Source organism: Ambystoma mexicanum, chromosome 3p (assembly GCF_040938575.1).
Source record: "Ambystoma mexicanum isolate Mex_15411 chromosome 3p, UKY_AmexF1_1, whole genome shotgun sequence".
NCBI lineage: Eukaryota > Metazoa > Chordata > Amphibia > Caudata > Ambystomatidae > Ambystoma > Ambystoma mexicanum.
The window spans coordinates 670,176,358-670,199,341 of record NC_090925.1 but is presented as its reverse complement, the minus strand read 5'-3'; the positions used below and the strand labels follow the sequence as shown (position 1 = coordinate 670,199,341).

At 41.4% G+C, this 22,984-nt stretch overlaps 1 protein-coding gene across 2 annotated transcripts in view; it reads right to left on the bottom strand.

Moving 5' to 3' along the window:
- HRH2 (histamine receptor H2) overlaps positions 1–22,984 on the bottom strand; it is a 977,625-nt gene that overhangs the window by 466,889 nt on the left and 487,752 nt on the right. The gene's annotated exons all lie outside the window — the stretch shown is intronic.

The following is a 22,984-nucleotide window of genomic DNA, read 5'->3' as shown; positions in this document are numbered from 1 at the left end:
GGCCATGAAAGGGAAAGCGTATTTTCAAAATTGGATATGGCTTTGGCACATCATCAATTGGGATTGGAAGCGGAATGCAGAACATTAACTGCTTTCATAACACATGAGTGAGTATTCCAGTTTAGGAGGATGCCATTTGGTGTGGTGTCAGCATCCTTTGTTTTCCAAAAGGTGATTGACAAATTGTTTAGAGGGACGAATGGTGCGTTCTGTTTTCACGATGATGTATTAGTGTGTGGAGAGAATGATATTGAAGGTGATTGCATCCTGGAACAGGTACTGACGATACTGGAATAAAGAGAAGTGACATTGAGAGAAGAAAAATGTGGTTTTAAGAAAAACAGGGTTGATTATTTGGGTCATCAAGTGTCGGAGGCCAGTATACAACAAAAAGTGAAATGGTGGATGCGATAAAAAGGGTCGAAAGACCAAAGTCTAAAGGTGAGTTACGATCATTTCTTGGTATGATAGAATTGTATCAAAATTGTGTAAACAACTATGTGGATAAGGTGACTGAAATGAGAACGTTACTTGAAAAAGGCCAGGCGTTCTCCTGGACTGAAAAGTGCAAATGGGAATTCTGTGAGATAAAAAGGAAATAGATTTGACGCATGTTTTGAAGCGGTTTGACACACACAGGATGAGCGTGATCACAGTTGATGCCAGTGATAATGTCATAGGAGCTGTTTTAACACAGATTAAGATTGGTGACAAAGAGGTAATAATTGCACATGCCTCGAGATCCCTGAGGGGCTCTGAGAAAAAAATATTCTGTCTTGGAAAAGTGGGGCATTGGCCTTCCATTGGGCAGTTGAGAAATTCAGAAATTGTGTACGGGGGACAGAATTTGTTATAAGGATGGATAATAAACTGCTGAAGTCTATATTTGAATCTAAGGGATTGGATTCAGTGTCAAGGCTTGTGGCTGGTTGGGTGACAAAAATTCAGTGACACAACTTTGAAGTGTAAGTTATGCCTGGGAAGGAAAATATTTTGGCAGCCTGTATATCTAGATTGGGCAGTCAGATGGAAAAGAAAAGGGTAGTAGAGAACGATGAAATGGTATTGGAGAATAATGAGTGAATTGTGAGCAAGGAAGAATGGTTGAATGCTATGTGTAGTGATGAAGTGTTGTTGCATGTTAAAACATATGTGAAATTGGTATGGGCGAATAAAGTTGAATTAAACCAGGAGGAGAGGCTCTTTTGGGATGTGCGTGACAAATTATGTGTTGCAAATTAGTTGTTGTTTTGTTGGGCGTGGGCAGTTTTTCCCTTATTGATCAGAAATAAAATAGTAGATTTGGCTCATGAGGGTAATGTTGGTGTGACACGGACCAAGGTGATTCTGAGAGGAGAATACTGGTGGCCAGGATTTGATCGAGCTGTGGAATGGAGATTAGCAGATTGTGTTGAATGTGGTAAGGTAGGAAAAGCTTAAATTGCCAAGGAACAACCATTTGTGGAGGTTGAAATTCCCAGAAAGGTTTGAAATGATTTGGCAATAGATATTTTGGGGCCTGTGGAATTGGGTGGAGGATGAGAAAAATATGTTGTCGTGTTGATTGATTTACTGTCCTGGTGGACAGAATACAAATTTGTGTGTGAGATTGGTGGCGTAGCAATAGTGGAATTTGTTCAGGGGTGTTTTTAAGAGAAGGGGTACCTGGCAGCATTCTGACAGATAATGGTACGCATTTTACCGGGTGATATTTTGTGGAATGTGTGAACAGATGTGGAATAAAACATAAACAGTCAGCTCTGTACCATCCAGAAGGAAATGGTATGGTAGAAAGGATGAACAGAAGTATCATGAATGCCATAAGAATGGCTGTTGTGTGTGGCAAAGATAAGAACATGGCAATACAGTAGAGCTTGTATACTTTGCGAATGTCGCCACATGCTGTAATGTGTCTAAGGCCTTTTGAATTGATGGGAGGTCCAAAATGAAATACCATAGTAGTTCTGCTGTGGTTTGGGAGAGCAAGGGAATTAGGTTGTGTTGTAGATGATTTGAGAACAAAATTGAAAGTAAAAAAAGATTGTCGGTGATGACGGGAAATGAGAAACAAGGGGAGACGGAACTGAGAGTTGAGCGTGGTGATTGGGTGATGATAAGGAAAGGTGTGGTGAAGAGAAAGCGAAATGTGTTGTATTTGGACCCTTTGCAACTTGAACAAGTATTGAAAGGAGCTGTAATGGTGAGAGGTGGTCAAGTGTGTAACAAGAATAGAATTGTGGTGGTGAAGAGGGGATGTGTTTTGATTGAAGAGTAGCAGATGTGTTATGATATGTCCTGGATGTGATGCAGTCTAGAACATGAAAAATCCAGATGGAATGCATCTCATTCTTCTTGTCAACTGGTTCATTTTGAACAAGTAGATCTGTGAAAGTATTTCACTCAGTGATACACATCTTTGGCTCCCACACTTTGTGCCCCCCTCAAGTACCATAGCAAACAACAGACATTGCACATAAACTGCCACTGAGTTGGGGTGAAGACAGCCTACAACCGGAGGACTCTATAAGTACTGAGCTGGTGTCGGTATTGAAAAAGTATGCAAGGCAGGTTTTTGGACGTGGTGAGGGCGTAATTGGATCAAGGTATCCTGAACAGGTCTAAGAACCAGAATATGAGCTATGGGCTAAGAGGCATTGAATGTCTGTGACGACTGCAAAGTGGTATAGCAATCCACACCACATTCCTCATTAACAAGACAACTATGAGTATACACTGTTGCCACCGAGAAGACTGCTCTGTAGAAGGTGGGCAGATGAAATAGTGTACCACTGAAACCAGTCAACGCATTGTATGGAGTAATGGTAAAGTAATGGTATACAGTTGCTATCCACTCATTAGAACTGATCCCCCAGAGAGTAATTAGGTTGTTCTCCCCGATATTGATCTGAAGGGTCTTCAAAGACACATATATTTGGTGTTTAGTTTTAGGAGTTGGGCTCCCGCACTATCGTCCAATAAAGACAAATTGCCTGCCATAGATAGCCACCTGGGACCCCGCACATCTTTTTTATATTTTGAATGCAATGTCTGAGGTTGAAATGAAGCGTATGAATGGAGAAAGCAGAAGGGACCGATAATATTTGGTAGGTCCCATCTCTTAATACAAGTAGAAAACCAATGTGCAAAGAGCTTTATCTCTCTTCCTTTTCTATCCACTTTTAGATACGTGGCACTTGGCACACCAGCGCTGACTAGGGATAGTGTTGGAGTTCCAGGCAAGATTACTGTAGAACCACTCCCTGTCCTCTATCTCTGGGAACCAAGTTTATACTGTTAGAATAGAACAGTTACTGCACAGACGGACCAGGCATATTTCCTACTGTATGTATGTATGTGTGTGTGGTCAGTTGCACTCTGAATTGTTGAAAGTGTTTAGTCCCCTTTTTGTGTTTGAATACTACGTGCCACGGCTTACCGTGTCCTGATCAGGGTTGGGGCCCTAGTAAAGTTAATTGTGAAGACAGTCCATCCAATACTCAACTGTGACTATAGTGGATGTCACTCACAGCTTGCAAAACATATTCAAGGCAGAATTCCAGTCAGTTGGAATAGTCATGTTTAGGTCTTAGTGTGTGAGTTTGTGCTTCACCTTCAACACAAAAGTATTTCTGTCACCATTTGACTGGCCGAAATGAGAACAGATGCTATGAACCACAGCAAGCATATTATGGAAATGAAAGCCATCACTGACACAAACATGCCACCACACGGTGGAGAACATTTGCAAAGCACAGTATGCATTGTGTTCCCGATCCTTAGTGCAGCAGTGATATTTATCGAAGATCTCAGCTCCATTGTGGATCCACCAACCAAAACCTTGAATAAGCAAAGTGGATTGTTGGTGAACAGCATTCAGCTGCTCAGATGACTGTCTTTGCTCTGCATTAGAAGAAAAGGTAAACCAATGCATTGCTAACTTTGTCAGTAGTGCTTTGCCTGTTTGTCCACATGTGTAAAGTGAAGTGGATGTCCCCACCTCCTCACCTGTCCAAGGCCTTTCTTACCATAATAAATACTGCACCATACAACACAGGTACAGGCTTGCCTAAACCGAAAGTTTGGATGTGAATTTGACAGTAGGCTCCAGCACCTGCCAAGAGATCTCTGAAACCTTTTATTTCAATAAAGGCATTATCACTAATTGAGCATTGAGCAAGTCCACTCATGGATGGTCATAATGATATTTCTGACTGTGCTCAAATGAATTACTGAGCTGGCTCATAAATATTATTCACCTACCTCTACTTTTCATGTGGGCACTGGCAGACATAATACTTTGCTGCGGGATTGACACACCACCCAGTTCTGAATTTCATCTGAGGGGAGTACCAGCATGCTGCTGAGGTTTTGTTGACTGATGGGGGTATGCTTTGTATAATGATAGTCCAACCTTTGTGCAGGAAGTCGTTTCATATTCCTAGCAATGATAGCATGTCCAGATTTGTCCCTTCCCTCCCATGGGACCCATCTATTCTGCAAATAGTGTAAGTGGCAAGATGCTTCTCTTGACTATGCAGAGAAATTCCACACCATAGGTATGCGTTGTGAACGTGCAGTAGGTGTCATTACCTTTAGAGCTGAGGAAGAGGAACATGGAGGTCTGCAAGTCGCACAGGTTCTGGTTGCTATGATGGTCTGGTAGTTGCTGCTTTTGACAGATATATATATATATGCTACCACAGGATCGCAGAGGGGTTGAAAGGAAAGTGTACATAGAACATGTGTTTTGGGATGTTTGTTCTTCATGGTGATCCCATGCAAGGGATGTGGTGGAGTTAGGTGCCCTTTAAAGTTATGTTTGTTCTTCCAACCCTACCTCTGGCCCACTGCTGGAGAAGGAATCATCACCATTGCTTGTAGTTGTATACACCTCCCAAAGAGTTATTTTATGAGAAGAGGGATTGTAGTCAACACAACACCCTGGTCATAATCTTCACCATCATCTCCACCATTGCCTTCAACAAAATCGGAACCCAAAGGTGTGGAAGGGATGGGAAATGCTGTGGGTGTGAGAAACTGTGAAACCTCTAACTCCTCTAATCTGGACATTTGGACATGGCTCTTGTGCCCCTGACATACTGCTGAGAGCTGCAAATACAAAACCCCATTCAGGAATAACTGCTTTTTCTGCCATATATTCAGTGGCAGTCCCTTTAGTTGGCACCTCAACAGACCCCTTCAAAACATGCAACAAGGAAGCATGGGATATTTGACCACTTGTGTTGGCCTTTGATCTTATGAAGTAGGGGTTTTGGCTGGCTGCATCAATGAGTCAGAAACAGCAAAGCCATAAATGGTATCTGAGGACTAGCAGCCATCCACACAACGAGAATGTGAATGCTTGCAAACTGTTGTAGCATTAGTGGATGTACAACTCATTGCAATTGACGGATGTTCTATTCACTCTACTGCCCAAGCAATTTAAGCAGCCACTATTTCTAAGGTAAACTATGCAACATTTGCGCAGTGCCTTCTTTGCCTTCCACATTTCATGCTCTTCTAAATTGGTTTTGTTTTTTTCATCAAACACTGCAGACACTGGCATCCCTTTTTTCAAAAGGAGTAATGCTATATGCACACCACCAATGACCAACTTCACCACCTCCAGCAATTTTCTCAGCACTCACAAATTATGTTCTGTACTTCCAAAGCAATTCAACTGCTTGTTTTGTGCGTGAATGCACCCACATAAGCAAGCTAGCCCTAATTCCTCTTCCAGTCTATTGCTCAATGTGCTCGAACAGGGTATTTGTTGCATCACACAGCCAGTCTTCCTGCCTCCAATGCCCACCTTCTGTTATAGTAGCCACCACCTCAAACAGATTGTCTGGGACCTGCAGATTCTCTTCTGTTCCACCAACACATTTCAACCTCTTATTTTATGTGTAAGTACAAATAAGCCAGCAGGCACAAATGCATCCTCTGGTCTCCTGCTCTGCGTGCTCTTGTCGGTGCTGTGTTGCATCATGCAGCCATTTAATGTGCTACTAATGCCCACTGCCTGTGATCACCACTAGCTACCTCCAACAAATGTAGCTTCATTGTAACATTCGCTTCTGTTAGACCAAAATATATGATTTATTTGAATGGGGTGTAGAGTAGCCCATTCCAATAAGATGGCAAAGCACATATTCCTCTTCTGATTTAGCGATAACTGTGCTACAGTAAAGCTGGTGTTGTGCATACATCTAGTCAACCTGCCAGTAATACCCACCGCCTGTGATCGCTGCCAGCACGTCCAACAATTTTCTGGGCACCCCAAACTATTTTCTCTTCAACCAAACCATTCAACTGTTTCTTGTGTCTCTGGGTGTGCCTGTTCATACGAGCTGGCCCAGCACAAATTCCTCCTCTGCCCTACTGCTCAGAACGGTCAAGCAGGTGACGTGTTTCATCACTCAGCTAGTCAACCAGCTACAAATGCCCACCACTCGTGAGCAACTAAACTTTCCCCAACAATTTGTACAACAGCAATAATATGTTTCTGTTCCCCAAAGTTGTGGCAAGTAAGTTCAATTCACCTGCTTTTGTGTTTGTGTGTATATTCAATCAAGCAGCCCCAGTGCACATATACCAAGTACATAGTTGCAGTGATTTGGAGAGAAATTGACATTTCTTTAAAATTGCCCACTACCTGTGATCACCACCTCCAAGATTTCTTACAGCTAACACTTGATTTTGTTCATTTCCCACAATGTCATGGCAAACAAATTAAATGCAACTTCTTGTCTGTGATTGTGTGTTCTATTATGCAGTCCAAGGGGATGTATGCAAAGTGAACTGTTTGAGATGCCTGGCAAAGAAAGTGAAATCTCTTGACAAAGCCCACAGGCTAGCCTTCCTTTCTATGGAATGCAGTTTGCTTTCGAATGGTGCTTGAAAAAAAATAAAGAACACAGAGTGAATCCCCCCTACCCAAGTTCTCTCCTATGATATTAAATGCACAACATGCAAATTAAAGTAAAATTCTCCAGCTCTCAAATAGCAAAAGACTAATGAAGCATAGTTTCTGTTCCTTCTTTATCATTGCAGTTTCTCTTTACATATAGCGAAACAAATCTGCATGTCCTAACATATTTACCTGAATCTCTTAAAAGTTCAGAAAGTTTGGTAAATCAGAAATATGGTAAAATGCAGGTGATCTGGAAATGATAACGAAAACGTTTCCCAGACCTAGAATTGAAGACAGTCAGGGGCTCCCTACCAACACACAAAAATAAATCAAATGTACTGTGTGATTCAGCCCCTGTATACTATGCCACAGGACAAACTACCAAAAGAAATACAGACTGCAAACAGCGTTTGAGCATTGTCAATTGCATTAGCTTGCGAGGTAATGGAATTGCATATGTAGAAACACACTTGCATATGCGCAAAAAGTGCATTTGCACCTCATGATGATCTTTCGGTGAGCAGGCGTGGCTGGCCTTGAAGGAGATTGCAACATACTTAATGTAAACTGGTCAAACGGTCCAACATGTACCATTCCATTCAGCATATGCTGGTCAAGACCTGGAATTTTCTTTCCATTCTGGGACTTTACTTCCTAGATTTGGCCAATATAAATGCAGGTCTAAAAATTTCCAGAATGCAAAACAAAAATGCAATGGGGCATATTGGTATGATTGTTATGTTATGAATTATGTTTCTGCACCAAGTCGGCAACAGATAATCTCAAAGACCTTACCCTTGCCCAGAAATTGCCATATGTTGCCCTGCAAGGGTTATCCATACTTTAGTCTGCAGAAATAAAATGGAGCCGGGTAAAGATAGGAGGAAGGGAAAGAGGGAATAGGTATCTGGAGGGGGCGGACACATATTTCAGTACTTTTTACGTGAAATTTAATTTTGAAAAAATGAGATTTCCAAGAATTCTTTTGTTTTCTTCTGGTGCTACAGGTATGTGCTCATGGCTAGTGAGACTCTGAAACAGACTGTACAAAAATGGTTTGATGAACCCCCCAACTCCTTATCTGCCCCCCCTGCCTTTTAAACGTGGAAAGAATAACGTAAAATGTCCTCTGCCTGCACTTATTTTTTACTATACCCAACCCCCAACTCCTTATCTGCCCCCCCAAAAAATTTGATGACGTGTTGCGTTATTCTGTTCACGTTTAAAAGGCAGGTGTTAGAAAGCCTGGCGATGAAAGGACGCTATACCGATAAAAGTAGTCGGACTGAGTCAGGTGACTTGACTACCTTCAAACCGCTGATACCTGAAGACGTGATACAGCACCCCCTACCTTGATGTAAAAAACTCACAACACAATTCAGTACAAGTATCAGATGTTCTGTAAGCATAAATGATCTCTTTATGTTAAATTTAATTTGGTACACACGTATCTTAATAAAAAATAATAATAAACCATGATCAATCATATAGATGTTCAAATTGAATTCAAAAGATCAACCAAGAAAAAGGTCCCAAACAAATAAAAAAATGGTTCAAGTGAGCTTATCGTCAAAGAATAAAAATACTGTTGACGATATACATAAATATTTGTATATGTGTGATTAGCACAAAAATGCGCTAGATGTCCAATAGTCGCACAGATTCGATAAGTCTTTTTTTATCTGGAGAGATAACTCTGATGTTGCAGGATGTGTGTTCTCTATTCGTCAGGTATGGGATATCCTGTCTTCCTGAAATATAATATATGTTAGTCATATTACTAACTCGTGAATAAATCTGAACTTTAGGGGTATATAGTAAAAAGTATCAAACTGACCTTCAAGGGAGTTGAAGTCTAAAACTCCTTGAAATATAACAATGCAGTCTTGTCAAGCCGTGTCCAACTATCTTGGCAATCCACTCATTCCATTATTACGGAGATGTCCGCGCCTTTTTCATTGTTAATAATGTGTTACAACCTAAAATGGTGTGGGACTAACATCCCTTTTCAGAAGGCTTTCGTGGGTGCTCACACCATCATTATAGTGTGCCTCGGCGGATGAATTAGGCTAAAGTTTAATGACGGTGGTAGGAAAGCTGTGGTACAGTATGGCGGCAGTAAGGCATAGGTGTGAAGTAGAGCTGGAATGGAAAAGGTTCTTTCCACCCCATAAGGGGAGGAGTGTATGCATGCATCAAAAGGAAACCATTACTGGCAAAGCCAATATGTCTGCTCTTATAAATACAGTGGGTTAGATGTTTCTGTATATCAGTCAACAGACAACACAATGTGCCTTCTACATTTCCAAAGGGAGACACATTTATTGTACAATGCTAATAACTGTAGATATGTCCGTGGAGGAACTTCCCAATTTGTTTACTTCATAATGTCTGCCATGCTGTTGTGCTTCCTGCTTCCACTGCAGCCTTATTTGTGTTTTAGTTTCTCTGACCAACACCTATCGCTCATGCCCTACAAATAAAACAGCCTTAATGTAAAGACCCATGAATTTCGGTTGTTTAGATTAGACACTGCTTCTTTCTTCCTGTAAAATCGTTATATATTATTACATGGAGTAGGTGCGTATTGTAGAGAGTTGAGTGAAAGAACAGTGCTTGAGAATAGACATGGCCACCCTAACTTTGACATTTTCGGAAATAGCGCCATATATTCCAATGTGCTATTTTCTAGAAAAGTCTGCTGTCTACAATATGTCTACATGTAATCTCACCAGCTGCTTTAACAGTAGTGCTTCACACCGTATGCCTTACTTCGACTGCTTTGCAAAACGTCATGGAAACAACTACACCAGAGATGCTAAAGTGTTTTTTTTCTGTATGGCCTTCTATAGTGATTTAAACATTCAGCGTAACTTTTGAGCCATGACACCGTTTTTGTTTTAGAATCTAGACAGAATAGGTATTTTGAGGTTTACATGTTAACTTTAATGGTCTATTTGTAACTTTAATATTTGTATTACATGTAATTAAATTGCGCCATATTCTAAGAAAACTGTGTAATATTTCAGAGAAACATAATGACAACATGTATAATTCAGGTTAGGTTACCAAAGTACTTGTGGCATATAAAGCACAGACATAAATGTGATTGTCATTCCACCCTGTCCTAGAATTATGCAAAATGCGTGATTGCCTCCTGGACATACAGGTGGTAGTAAATATAAATCGGGCCTATTGATATTTGGGACCCATTGATGGGTCAAGAGTACTATAAATAATGAGAATAAGTGCCAAATATGCCTAACTAGAGGAAGTTGGAATTGAAAATCGGCACACTTTGCAGGGAAGTAAAATAGTTGAAGACTTATCGAACTGAATAATGACATAGACGTGGGATATTCCATTGAGGGATAAACTCCAAAAGAAAACCGAGTCCAGCAGACCATTTAAAAATGGCCGCCGGCTTGAAATAATATATGTCGATATAAAACAGGCTCAAAATGGCACTCAGCAAATGTAAATGCCAGAAAATGCCAAAAGGTGGTCCTGAGGGAGAAAGTTATGTTACAAATCTAAAGGTTGAACTATTTGCATGTACAAATAGTGTATGGGAGTTAAAGGGGATCTAAAGTTAAGATCACCAAACATTGGAAATTGACTCTTAAACATGTACTTACAAATTCGGGATCTAAGAAAGCCATTTTGAAAGTAAATGCGAGATGGGAGAAGTACTCATCCAGAAAAGACATGTGGTAAGGTCCATTAGGATTGTTTTTTAAGGATGAGTTTCAAACGTAGATCAAGGGTATAAGTGATTGGATGTTTAATATTACAGAGACACGTACGGACCGTAGAACTGAACAGCGACAAAGGACTGTACCAACAAATGTCAGAATGCTACACATATTAGAACACACTTTTGAATGGCAGGCCACAGTGTAAAAGTATCCAGAGAATTTCAATACAGCGTCAGACATGGACTCTGCTAATATAGAAACCCAGACGAACTACAAGCAAATGTAACTCTGTAACGTTAGATGGATACAGTATACTACGGAAGCATGAAACTAATAGAGACGCAAGTATAAGGAAGGGTGTAGAAGAACACACTTCTAAGGTCTCTCTATTACTGTCCCCTTACCCTTCACAGAGCTACATTCAATTGTATGCACTGAAAGAAAAAGGAGCACAGGCAATCAGTTAGAATCACGGCAAAACAAAGCCCACATTCATATTCAAATTACCACGTGACCCCAGGCTCACAATAGGGTAAGGATAACATTAACAACCGAGAGCATTATGCCCCAGGGTAATATAACTCAGTCGAGACCTTTTGTGTGCCAAATCACTGAAGCTATTTTGAAGGACTGTCAGATCCCTGCTCCATTTCTATTCCTTGCCAGGTAAAGACAAGAGACCCCGCGACACAATGCACCTGAGTGAGTCGAGACTCTGTAGCAGAAAGTTCCAGCCCAATTTGGAAAAATGTGCCAGAGTTTGTATTCAAGAACATTTCAAGTACCAGTACAGATGTGCTTCTGTGGTCAATTAAAACCATTTGCAAATGGGGGATAGGATCACTAGGGTGCTTGAGGTCACCTTATGATGCAGATTAAGGTGGTTCAAAACCGATCGGTACAATATTGGATTTTGAACTGCTTTAACTAAACCCATTACTGGTATACACCCAGGCTAAGACAGAGATATTTTAAGAGTAATACTGGAGCCAACAATTAGATAATGACATATAAACAGATGATGGTAATACCAACAGTGATGATTTGATAGTAAGAAAAAAACACAATTTAAATATGATTATAGAACGAGTATTAAGAATTTGTATAGAACACTTGGAATCTAATATACATCGTCATTTATACCCATGTCCATATCATTTCAGAAGAGAAGTTTGGGTCCACCTAGACCAAATAAACATGGATCTATTGAGCAGAAGAGATAATGGGAACTCTTTGGATTAATTAACAAGATCCAGAGACTATCCACAAGGGAAGCAGGAGATAGCAAACCCCTGGAGAAATTCATATAGTAGTTTTTAATTTAGAAGAAGAAATTAAACATGTTTGGTGAATGGAGTATGATGTGTTTATGATAAGTCAAATTGGATTTTAGAATGAATGTATAGTATTGTGTAATTAATTGTGTGCATTGTACAGCACAAAGCAGCACTTTAGTTATCTCTTCGTATTGTATTGCTATGTTGACATTCCTGTTGGATCAATTTTAAAATATATGAACTAGATATAAATGAAATCTTTGTACATTACCAATTTGGTTTTTCTTTTAGAAATGTGAAATTGTGTTTTGTAAGGTGGGATCCAGACTCTTCTGACACAATTTGATCCAGTGGCATTGTTGTTGAAATTAGGTTAATAACCTGCAGATGGGTTGTTTAAATGGGTTGTTAAATATCCGCCTAGTCTCCATTTTTTGTTTTAGAGTAATATTACAGAGTATATCTAATGATACGTTGTGAAGTGGTGTACCTAATTGAAGAGATCTGCAGACATGCAGCATGGTTTAGTGAACGTTATCTAACTGTTACACTTGGGAGTCATTTCATACAATAATATGCCAAGATATGCCCAGCTCATAATGCGCACATTTGCCAACAAATAAGGAAATGAAAATTTAAAATTCTATGTACAATAGCTAAATGTGTGCAAAAGTAATAACAAGATGTACTACTAATGAAAACAGTGGCCTTTGCTAGTTACAAATGATGCCTATGCATAGGATGTGTTGGATATCAGGTCAACATACTTAACATAACAGAAATATCTTTAAACAATCAGATCGCTTCTTTTGGTGGTTAAAGATATGTTATATTATATTTTATACACAGATTTTGAAAATAAGAAGTCACAAAAAATATATTCAAAAGAAGCTCACTAGTCTCCACTACAACAAAGTTGGATACTAAGCGAAACATGTGTTCACCAGGCACGTGTCAAGTGAATTGTGTTAATTCAGAATATGTATGATTTTTGTGGATTTTAATTAAATGCCATTAGCAAATTCAACATACTTTGGTGAATTTTTACAAAATTCGAAAATATGAAAAATGTAACACACTATGGCAACATATAAATAAGGGAGGCGCAATTGGTCGAATAGTATATGCTGTGATTTTGAATAAGTACGGACAGGTTAGGACCTTTTTGACTATTGCTGCCCCCATTTTGGATACAATTCAAATTTTCTGACCAAATATTGATGCAACTAGCGCAGGGAGAGTCTGTTTCTCTTGAGGACCCTGTGTATCGTGTAGAAATAGGTTACCAAATTACTTGTGGAATTTAGACAAGAGCAATACATGAAATTGTCATTCCACTCTGGCCTAGAATTTACCACTGGCAAGTAGCCATTTAGACGTTCAAAACCCTTTGTCAGTTGGCAGAAAGCGTAATGGTTGCAGGTATAGGGAGTGTCCACTGGGGGCCATTCAAAAGTACAGACTCAGTAGAAGGTAGGGGTAGATTAGGGGACATCAACGTGCTGATGTGCAGTGATGGGAGAGGTTGAGGATTAATCTCGGCAAAGGAAGAAAGGCTTCTTCACAGTGTTCTTCACTATGCCTTGCAGTGGAGAATTGAGATCTCAGTTTATGAAATTTACTCAAGATCACATGGCTGCTCTGCAATAATACATTCACTTTCTAGTGAGGATTGCTTGCCTTCCATCCGTTGTTGCAACGCACAATCTCTGGGTGTACTGTTGGACCAAAATCGCAATTCTGCAATGTAATTAATCCCTCTAACCCCAGTACTGAGTGCTGTGATGATTGTTTTCTTCCTGTTAAATAGAAGCCGAGAGTTTGGAATATATTGCTCAAAAGACATCTCAAGGCTGCTCTGTACTGAATTATTTCATCTCCATACAATTATCCCTTTTACTTTTCTAACCGTGGAAAACAAAACCTTAAAATATGCTGTTTGTCTACAATCACGAGGGTACACTGTAATGAGCATTTCTGATGCCATTATCTATTGGATAGCGTGGGTGCTGAATAGACAAAACCTGTAATGAGTCAGGCAGAGAACAGAAAGGATTTGCAAATGTCCGTTTTTAGAGGTGCCACCACATTTGTAATGACGCCATTTAAAAACATATTTTCCATCTTCTTGTTTAATGATTCAACTCCTTTAAGATAAATGGAATTAAACATGCAGAATTAAGATGTGTCAATCTGTTTTAATTCCCTTCTTGCTTTTCAGCTCTCTACAGCTCAGAAATCAAACAACATTTTCTTTTCATGAAAATCCAGTGAATTTGCTGCCATATTTTCTGTCCTTACTTCAGGTCATATGTTGCGCATCGTTGAATTACATGTTCTTGCAAAAGCAATCTGTAAGCAAAACTGGCCTTCTATGATTTAATTCCAAGGTTCATTCACTATGTTACATGTCACAGCTCACAGTTAAGACTCACACAGCAAAGATCTTCTATAGAAAATGCATACACAATGTTTTATTATAGGCTAAAGCTAAATGTTGAATCACACAAGGAAAGAACACACCGAGAGGAAACTATATCAGAGAGCTGACACACAAGCATGTCACAATTACTTTGTCAGGCTAGTTCTTCCATTCCAAGATGGCGCCTGTGAAATTGCTGCCTTAGGATGTGAAGACCCAATAAACGGAATCACTTCAACACAGAGCGCCATGTTGGTATGGATTGGGAGCCTCATTATTGTGTCCTTTACCACATGATCCATGGCAGTCACAGGCAAATCAAGGGCAAATTCTAATAACAACAAAGCAATATAATCACGATGTATCAAACATCATAGATAACAACAATAAAAGTGAAAGATGTAACACCATGCAAAAGTGCAAAACATATACCAAGCAGCATGGAAACAGAAGACACTCTTAAAAGCAACACTGAACAACTCTCTCACCCAAATATAAAAAAGTGCAACCTGCCTCTGCAAAATGACTGCCTCTGCACATAGTGCTAATGCAATGCAGCACAGAAGTGAAAAAACAAACAAATGAAGGTAGCAAGTAGCAGGGAAACCTAGACAGTTCCACTTTATCCTACAAAATGACCACTGCTATGGAACAGCTTTCACAAGATGTACTTGTTTTGCATCAGAGTGCAGCTAATTGACACCATCCGCCTAATATGCGTTGCTGAGAGCTAAAGCAATCTTTAACCATGTCAAGGGAAACGAAACACATTGCACTACGGCAATGGCTTTGTATTAGCTGTTACAGCATTTTGTTTCTGCTATGCCCATACAGGAAAACTAATAATAATAATGAAATAATAATAATAATAATAATAATAATAATAATAATAATAATAATAATAATAATACTTTTAATAATAATAATAAAATAATAATATATAAAACACTTCATGTGAGATTGCTACTGCTTCCAAGTTCTTTAATAACTAGTGTTACAAGTACAAAAGTGAAAAACACATGAACGTATCAAGCAGCAAGGAAACGTGGACAGCTCCACTTTCTCCTATAAAATGCCCACTGCTATAGAGAGCTTTCACAATCTGCTCTCATTCTGCATCGCAGTGTGGCTGATTGGCACAAGGACACCTCTAATATGTCTCCTCAAGAGCTCTGGTTGAGACCTAAATGTTTTTTCTAACCCATCCTAAACAATACAATTGCTTTTGTGCAACAATTAGCAGTAGTTACAACCTTTTGCTGCTGCAATACCAATAATAATAATAATAATAATAATAATAATAATAATAATAATAATTAATCATTTATAGAACTTCATGCCCGATTCCAACTGCTTCTAAGTGTTGTAAATTATCAAATGACAATGCATTATTCTCGCATTGACAACTTATTTGTTACCTCAATAAATAGAACCTTAGAAACGTTTTGGACTAAGGCACGTTAAGGCATGTACAATGTACAATGGGAAAAACCTGATAAGACATGGGCAATTCTCTACCTCAGAGTAAATATTGACCTATTACCCTTACCTGTCCGATAATGTGCTATGTTGTGATTAACTTTGCATTCATCTGGTGCAAGTGACTAGAATCTTGAGATGGAATGCAGGGCTTAGAATGTTTATCTATGAGTGAGTTCCAGGTTTGTTAGTTGCAAGGATGTAAGCCCTTAGAGAGGATGCCGGTGGGTGTCCTATGTCCCCTTTTCCTTACCTGACTCTAAGAACTGTATTTGGTGTACCTAAACTTAAGTAAATAAGTTAACAGTTCACTGGAGTGTCAGAGTCATTTGTGGCCAAACCCTGAACTCAACACTGGCGACGAGGATGGGATCTGGCTGTGCTGGGGGGACAGCACCAAAGGGAGACACCCACCGCCCCCCCCCTCTGAGAAGTGATCCTCTCTCAGGTAAGAGCGCTGGATGGCTGTGAGGCACTGCAAGTGCAGTGAGGGCAATTGAGGTCCAGACAGAGGTGCTACAGAGGCAGAGGGGGCAAGAAAGGTCCAGACAGAGGCGCTACGAAGGCACTGGAATAACAGAGCAGCTATGGATGTAAAGGTGCTGCATGAGGCAGTGGAGAGGTTCTGCCAGGGCAGTGAGGCGCTACAATGGGCAATGAGATGTTGCAGAGGCATTGAGGCGCTGCATGAAGAGGTGCTGCGAGGGCAGTTAGGCGCTGCAACAGGCAGTGAAGAGGCACTGCAGAGACAGTGAAGCGCTGCTAGGGGCAGTGAGATGCTACAGAGGCAGTGAGGCGCTGCATGAAGAAGTGCTGCAAAGGCAGTGAGGTGCTGCAACAGGCAGAGAAGACGCACTGCAGGGGCAGTGAGGTGCTGCGTTAGGCAGTGAAGAGGTGCTACATGAGGCAGTGAAGAGATTCTGCAAGGGCAGTGAGGCACTACAAGATGCAGTTAAGAGGTGCTGCAAGAGGCAGTCAAGAGGCGCTGCAAGAGGCAGTGAGTGGTCGCTGCAGAGGCTGTGAAGTGCTGCATGGTGCAGTGAAGAGGTGAGGCGCTGCGAGGGCAGTGAAGTGCTGCACGGGGCAGTGAAGAGGCACTGCATAGGGAGTGAAGAGGCACTTCAGTGACAAGGGTGTGCTGCAAAGGGCAGTGGGGACAAGAGGTTCTAGTGTTGAAAGGTACAACAGTCTGCTGTAAAGTGCAGTGGGCTCTGTGAGACTTATGGTTATTAGAAGGAGCTGTGAAGTTCATTGGAGCAGCGAGGTTCATTCATTCATTGGCATGGTGAAGTTCAAGGTGGCAGTCTCTCATAAAGCATTTAAGAGAATTGAGACTGTACAAACATTCAGAAGAGTTGGAAGTTGTTAATGGATCTGGGAGGGGCCTGGGGCCCATGGACTGTGCAAACATCTGTTGCGCCAAGGCTACAAGCTATTGGTCATAGTGAAGGCAGCTGAGATCACTGACAAAGTTATCCGATGTCAGCGCTTACCTTTGACTGGAACCGAAGGTTGCTGCGGTTGGCTTGAGTGGAGTCCTGGAGTTCGGCATGAGTGCTGCAGCGGGAGGCCTGACTAATTTATGAAGTTGATGGGGATGGGAGCTCTGTGTTCCTCCGTTACTCTCTATGCAATGGTGAAGTAGGAGAGAATGCAGAGGTGCTGGCGATTAGAGTTGAGATACTAGAGCTGATATATATTAGTTTATTAGAGTGATGTTGTAGGTACATGTCTCTCTCTTTAATTGAGTTATGTAGTTTAACATATTTCTCTCCACAGGCGGACTACTGTCCATTACATGTGTTGCATGTGTAAAAAGGTGCAATGGTTGAGGTGAACCGTTGAGCGGACTACTGTCCATTACATGTGTTGCTTGTGTGAAAAGGTGCAATGGTTGAGGTGAACCGTATAGCGGACTACTGTCCATTACATGTGTTGCATGTGTAAAAAGGTGCAATGGTTGAGGTGAACCGTTGAGCGGACTACTGTCCATTACATGTGTTGCATGTGTAAAAAGGTGCAATGGTTGAGGTGAACCGTTGAGCGGACTACTGTCCATTACATGTGTTGCATGTGTAAAAAGGTGCAATGGTTGAGGTGAACCGTTGAGCGGACTACTGTCCATTACATGTGTTGCATGTGTGAAAAGGTGCAATGGTTGAGGTGAACCGTTGAGCGTACTACTGTCCATTACATGTGTTGCATGTGTGAAAAGGTGCAATGGTTGTGGTGAACCATTGAGCGGACTACTGTCCATTACACTGTCTGTATAAAAAGGGAAATGTTGTTCCTAGACTTTGGTGCCATTGTTTTGGCATATGTTGGTAGACATGTATGCGGTGATGTGTGAGTGAAATAAGATATTAAGGTTTTGAGTGTTTATTAAATCTTCATTAGAGTTATTAAGTTGATAACAGTGTTCATCATTAGCTGTTCTATGTAGGCATATTAATATGTTCTCTCCACAGGTGGACTTTTAATTTTAATCCACAGATGGACATTGATGTTAATGTTAATAGATTTTGAAGTGGTGACAGGGTCTAAACCTTTTGGAGTTGGTTGTGGTTATATATGAAATGCTTTGAATAATCTTTTGTTTTTCAGGTGGGACTTTACTTGACAAATCTTTTGATGAAATATTGATCTTGCCACCGATACTTTACTGTTCTTGTTGTTGTCCCTATAGGGGAAAGATGTGTTGTGATTAACTTTGCATTCATCTGGTGCAAGTGACTAGAATCTTGAGATGGAATGCAGGGCTTAGAATGTTTATCTATGAGTGAGTTCCAGGTTTGTTAGTTGCAAGGATGTAAGCCCTGAGAGAGGATGCCGGTGGGTGTCCTATGTCCCCTTTTACTTACCTGACTCTAAGAACTGTATTTGGTGTACCTAAACTTAAGTAAATAAGTTAACAGTTCACTGGAGTGTCAGAGTCATCAACATGCTACAAAACCGTACATGGAGACCTTCAACAGAAAGTACCAGGCTGGAATTTCCTCTAGCAACTACCAAGTATGGATAGTTGGCTCACAGAACGATACAAGCGCTTGGGGTTCTCAGTTCTGGCCAGAGTCCCTTGGGCCTTGTCCTACGCCCAGTTCATCAGTAAAAAGCCTAGGTGTGAGGCTTTTGGTTAATGGTTCCAGAGAAGCCCAGGTTACAGCAGTCTGTAGCGCCCGATTTGGCAAACTGAGAGTCCCGAAAAAGATACTACCACTGTTGCCTCCTACTCATCTTACACAGATAGTCACCTCAGCAATAATGAGCTTGCTTGACTTCTGTAATGGTATCTACTTAGGACAAACCAAGCGCTTGCTGCAAAGTTTTCAAATACTTCTGAATGGAGCAGCCAGGCTGGCCCTAAAGGCCCCCAGGCTGACCCCCTCTGTAGGATTACTGCAACAACTTCACTGGTTGCCGGTTGCTACCAGAGTTAAGTTTAAAACTCTCTCTGTGTCACCTACTGTGCTCCCCAAGTGGGCGAGGCAAGCTACCTAAGAAGTAAGATTGAAAGATATTGTCCTACCGGAGCCCTTCGTTCTTCTGCACTGGGTCTTCTTGAAGTGCCTACATACCATTGGGCTCGCACTGGGGGCCATTCCTTTTCGGTCCTTGCCCCGACTCTATGGAATCTGCTTCTGCTCCCTCTGTGTGTAGCAGAGGAAAACCTTCCATTCCGGAAAGCACTAAAAACACATTTTTTCAACTAGGCCCTGGTGCAATCTGTATCTCTCCTGGCTCCCCCTTAACTCTTCCTTGGAGTTTAAGCGCCTAGATGCCCTTGGGCCTTTGTTTGCACTCTACAAGTCCTGCTACAATACAATAAAATACTACAATACAAGGTAACAAAAGTAGCTGTTGAAGGGATGGTGCTGCTAATGTAATCTGTAATATGTACACAAATATACACAAGGCCAGGCCAAACACCCAGCATTAAATACATTCAGGGTAAATGTAGGTCACCCAATTATATAAGAGCATTGCAAGACGATATATGTGCTGAACCCAAACATTTTCCTCAGCCAAAGACGTGCCTAATTTACTATAGCTATGGACTTTACTATATGCTATCCAAATGAAAGATTCTAGTCATCACAACATCAGATCCAACGTCAGATACATGCACAAAATGAGATAACCAAACTGAAGGTTTCCTGATCATCACCACACATTGCTGCCATTTACATGGTCTCCAGGAGCTTACGTGGTTCTGGAAGGAAAGTGGGTGGGCATGGTTAGTGAGGAAAAGATGGAAAGGATATGATATATCACTGATATGATTTTTACTTGGGTTATGTACAGAGAAAGAATTAAACATGGAATGTGCCCAACTTGTGTTGGTGTTGGGTAGAAGAAGAATGGAAATACACTGGATGGAGCAAAGCCCTCTTACACTCAATCCTTGATTCAAGGATATGAATACCCTGAAACAGATAGAAACCGATGTACGGACATTTGTCAATTATGTCCGTGCCACTTGCATCCTAGTGTGTGATGGCTCAGGTGATATTGAATGAGAAATGATAACAATGATACAGGTTGCAATGGTGCATGCTATGGAATCGCCAACTGGAAAGTGTGCAGAAGCCCTGGCTTTTTTGATTTGTATTAATTAATACAATGATATATGTAATGCCATTTCCGAAATGGTAATCTGCCAATTTGATTGCCCTTTTATAAATTCCATGCCAAAAGCATACTGGACAACTGTCTCCTGCTGAATCAGTAACCTGTTCTGCAGTGCCTGCTCTTCTGTGGCACAGAGCAGGTTCTGAAGAAACAAGTGCCCATCTAGCATTTGCTTTTTCAGACAAGTCCCTGCAGCGCAGGGTTGGGATTTAAGTCATGCACCCCTTTATCAAAAACCTATAATTATGAATTACTATTCTCGTGACAGATATATAATTACATATAAGCCATACCTGAGCTATGGTATGGTGGATGGCAACTCTCAAAATTATTACAGCCACAACAGTTTAATATCACACATGTCACCCCTGCAAGCCCATCCCAGCTAGGAAAGGGCTATGTGAATTCTCCCCAGGCAAGTCTGTGGCCCTCATTATGTGTTCGGCGGTAACCATGCCGCTATTGGCGCATGGCTGCTGCCAAAATCGCGTCGGGGTCCGGGTCCTCGGAATGAGGACTTACCGGGCCATTCCGAGTTTGGAAGGCCTGGTAATTCCTCCCTCCATAGGGCTGAATGGGAATGGGAGAGGGAGCAAACAACGGGCCATTACGAGATGGCCCGTTGTTTGCTCCCTCTTCCCCTCGCGGGACCCGGTAAGCACGCCTGGTTTTCCCAGGCGTTGCTTCCTGGGTCCCGTGAAGGGACCTCGTAATGCGTCGGTACGGAGTGAACGGCGCTGGCACCTTTTACTGCGCTGTTCACTCTGTACTGCCAGGGTCGTAATGAATGAGGGTCCTCGGAATGAGGACTTACCGGGCCATTCCGAGTTCGGAAGGCCCGGTAATTCCTCCCTCCATAGGGCTGAATGGGAATGGGTGAGGGAGCAAACAATGGGCCATTACGAGATGGCCCGTTGTTTGCTCCTTCTTCCCGTCGCGGGACCCGGTAAGCACTCCTGGTTTTCCCAGGCGTTGCTTCCTGGGTCCCGCGAAGGGACCTCGTAATGCGGCGGTATGGAGTGAACAGCGCTGGCACCTTTTACGGCGCCGTTCACTCCATACCGCCAGGGTCGTAATGAGGCCCTGTCTCTGTTACTGCTAGCAGGTCTGAAGCCTTGGGGAATTACCTCTATGGGGACAGGTAACACCCTCACCAGAATGCAGTTGCTCCCCAGAAAGCTGGCCTGGGAACAAAATGACAAAGAGCACACTCATTCACACAGGAGTAGCCTGACACCAGGGTGCGCAATATCTAAAAGCCTTTGATTCTACTGAAAAGGAAAGAGGGTGGGGTTAGTGTAGACAGAGGGAGTGTTAGACAACTGGAGAACATGTCTGCCATCGTGTCTATCTCTGTCTCTTGCTTTCCCTCGCTTAGCCCCACTTCTTGTAGCACAAAGCACTTTCATTGTGATGTCAGAAGGCACTGTCCACTGGACATGATAGGGTACTTAATGCATGAGCCTGGATCATGGCAGACAGCTGATAGACTGTGAGCACTAATGCAACTACTTCTTGATAAAAACAGGTTTAACAAATAAGGACAAAACCCTAAATCAAGTGGAATAAAGCATTATTGATCTTGAGAGGGATCATGATCCCCAGGATAATAACCCATTTCAATCCACTAGCCTGTGCTTTCACCTCGGGCAATAACTTGAGGTTGGGTCAATATCCTGCAATCATAACCCCACTCTCACTCTATAAGGCTTAATTCCAATTTATGTTCATGCTTGTCCTTAAAAGTTGTTTCTTGAACGCTTCTTCTTGTTTCATTCCAGTTTTAATAGCAGCTTATGTGAAATACATTCTAGTATCCGAGTGTGTGTTGCCATAAGAAGATATGGACAGAATAATTTTAAATAGTAGCATTACATCATATAAACTGTGGTGGCTGGCACACCACTGAAAGGTGTCCCTTCCCATTAGGCTTATGTGCACTAAACGTTTCCCGTTTGTTGCATTATATTGCTTTCCCTATAAGATATCTATCTATCTATCTATCTATCTATCTATCTATCTATCTATCTATCTATCTATCTATCTATCTGCATTTTTCTATATCACCACTAACACGTAGGCCTCAGGACACTCAGTATGTATTGAAGGAGGTGCCTCAATAGGACACTGACATCAATGATATGGGAAGGTGAGCAGAAGGTGTACCACGAGGAACATACCAAAACAATAAATAAAACAGATCTCGTGTGTAAAAGCATTCACTCATATATATTTCATTCAGACAACCCGCAAGTTAAAGTGGCTTCTGAGAAAACCGATTTGTTACATGAAGCTTAAGGGTTTGAATCGTGCCCAGGTAAATTTTATCTGAGATCCTTCTGACATCAAATAGTTGTGGACCTTACAATTATGGTGTGTATGGCATCCCCTTCCAGAGCACATACATGTCTACAATCATATAGAACTCCCGTTGGCAATATACAGCAAACATGATTATTGTCATGGCTACAATATCTGAATAAAATCCTGAAAATCATTTTCTTCTTACATTCTGCCCACGTGTATCCTACACATTTGTAATACAAACATAACATCACTATAAACG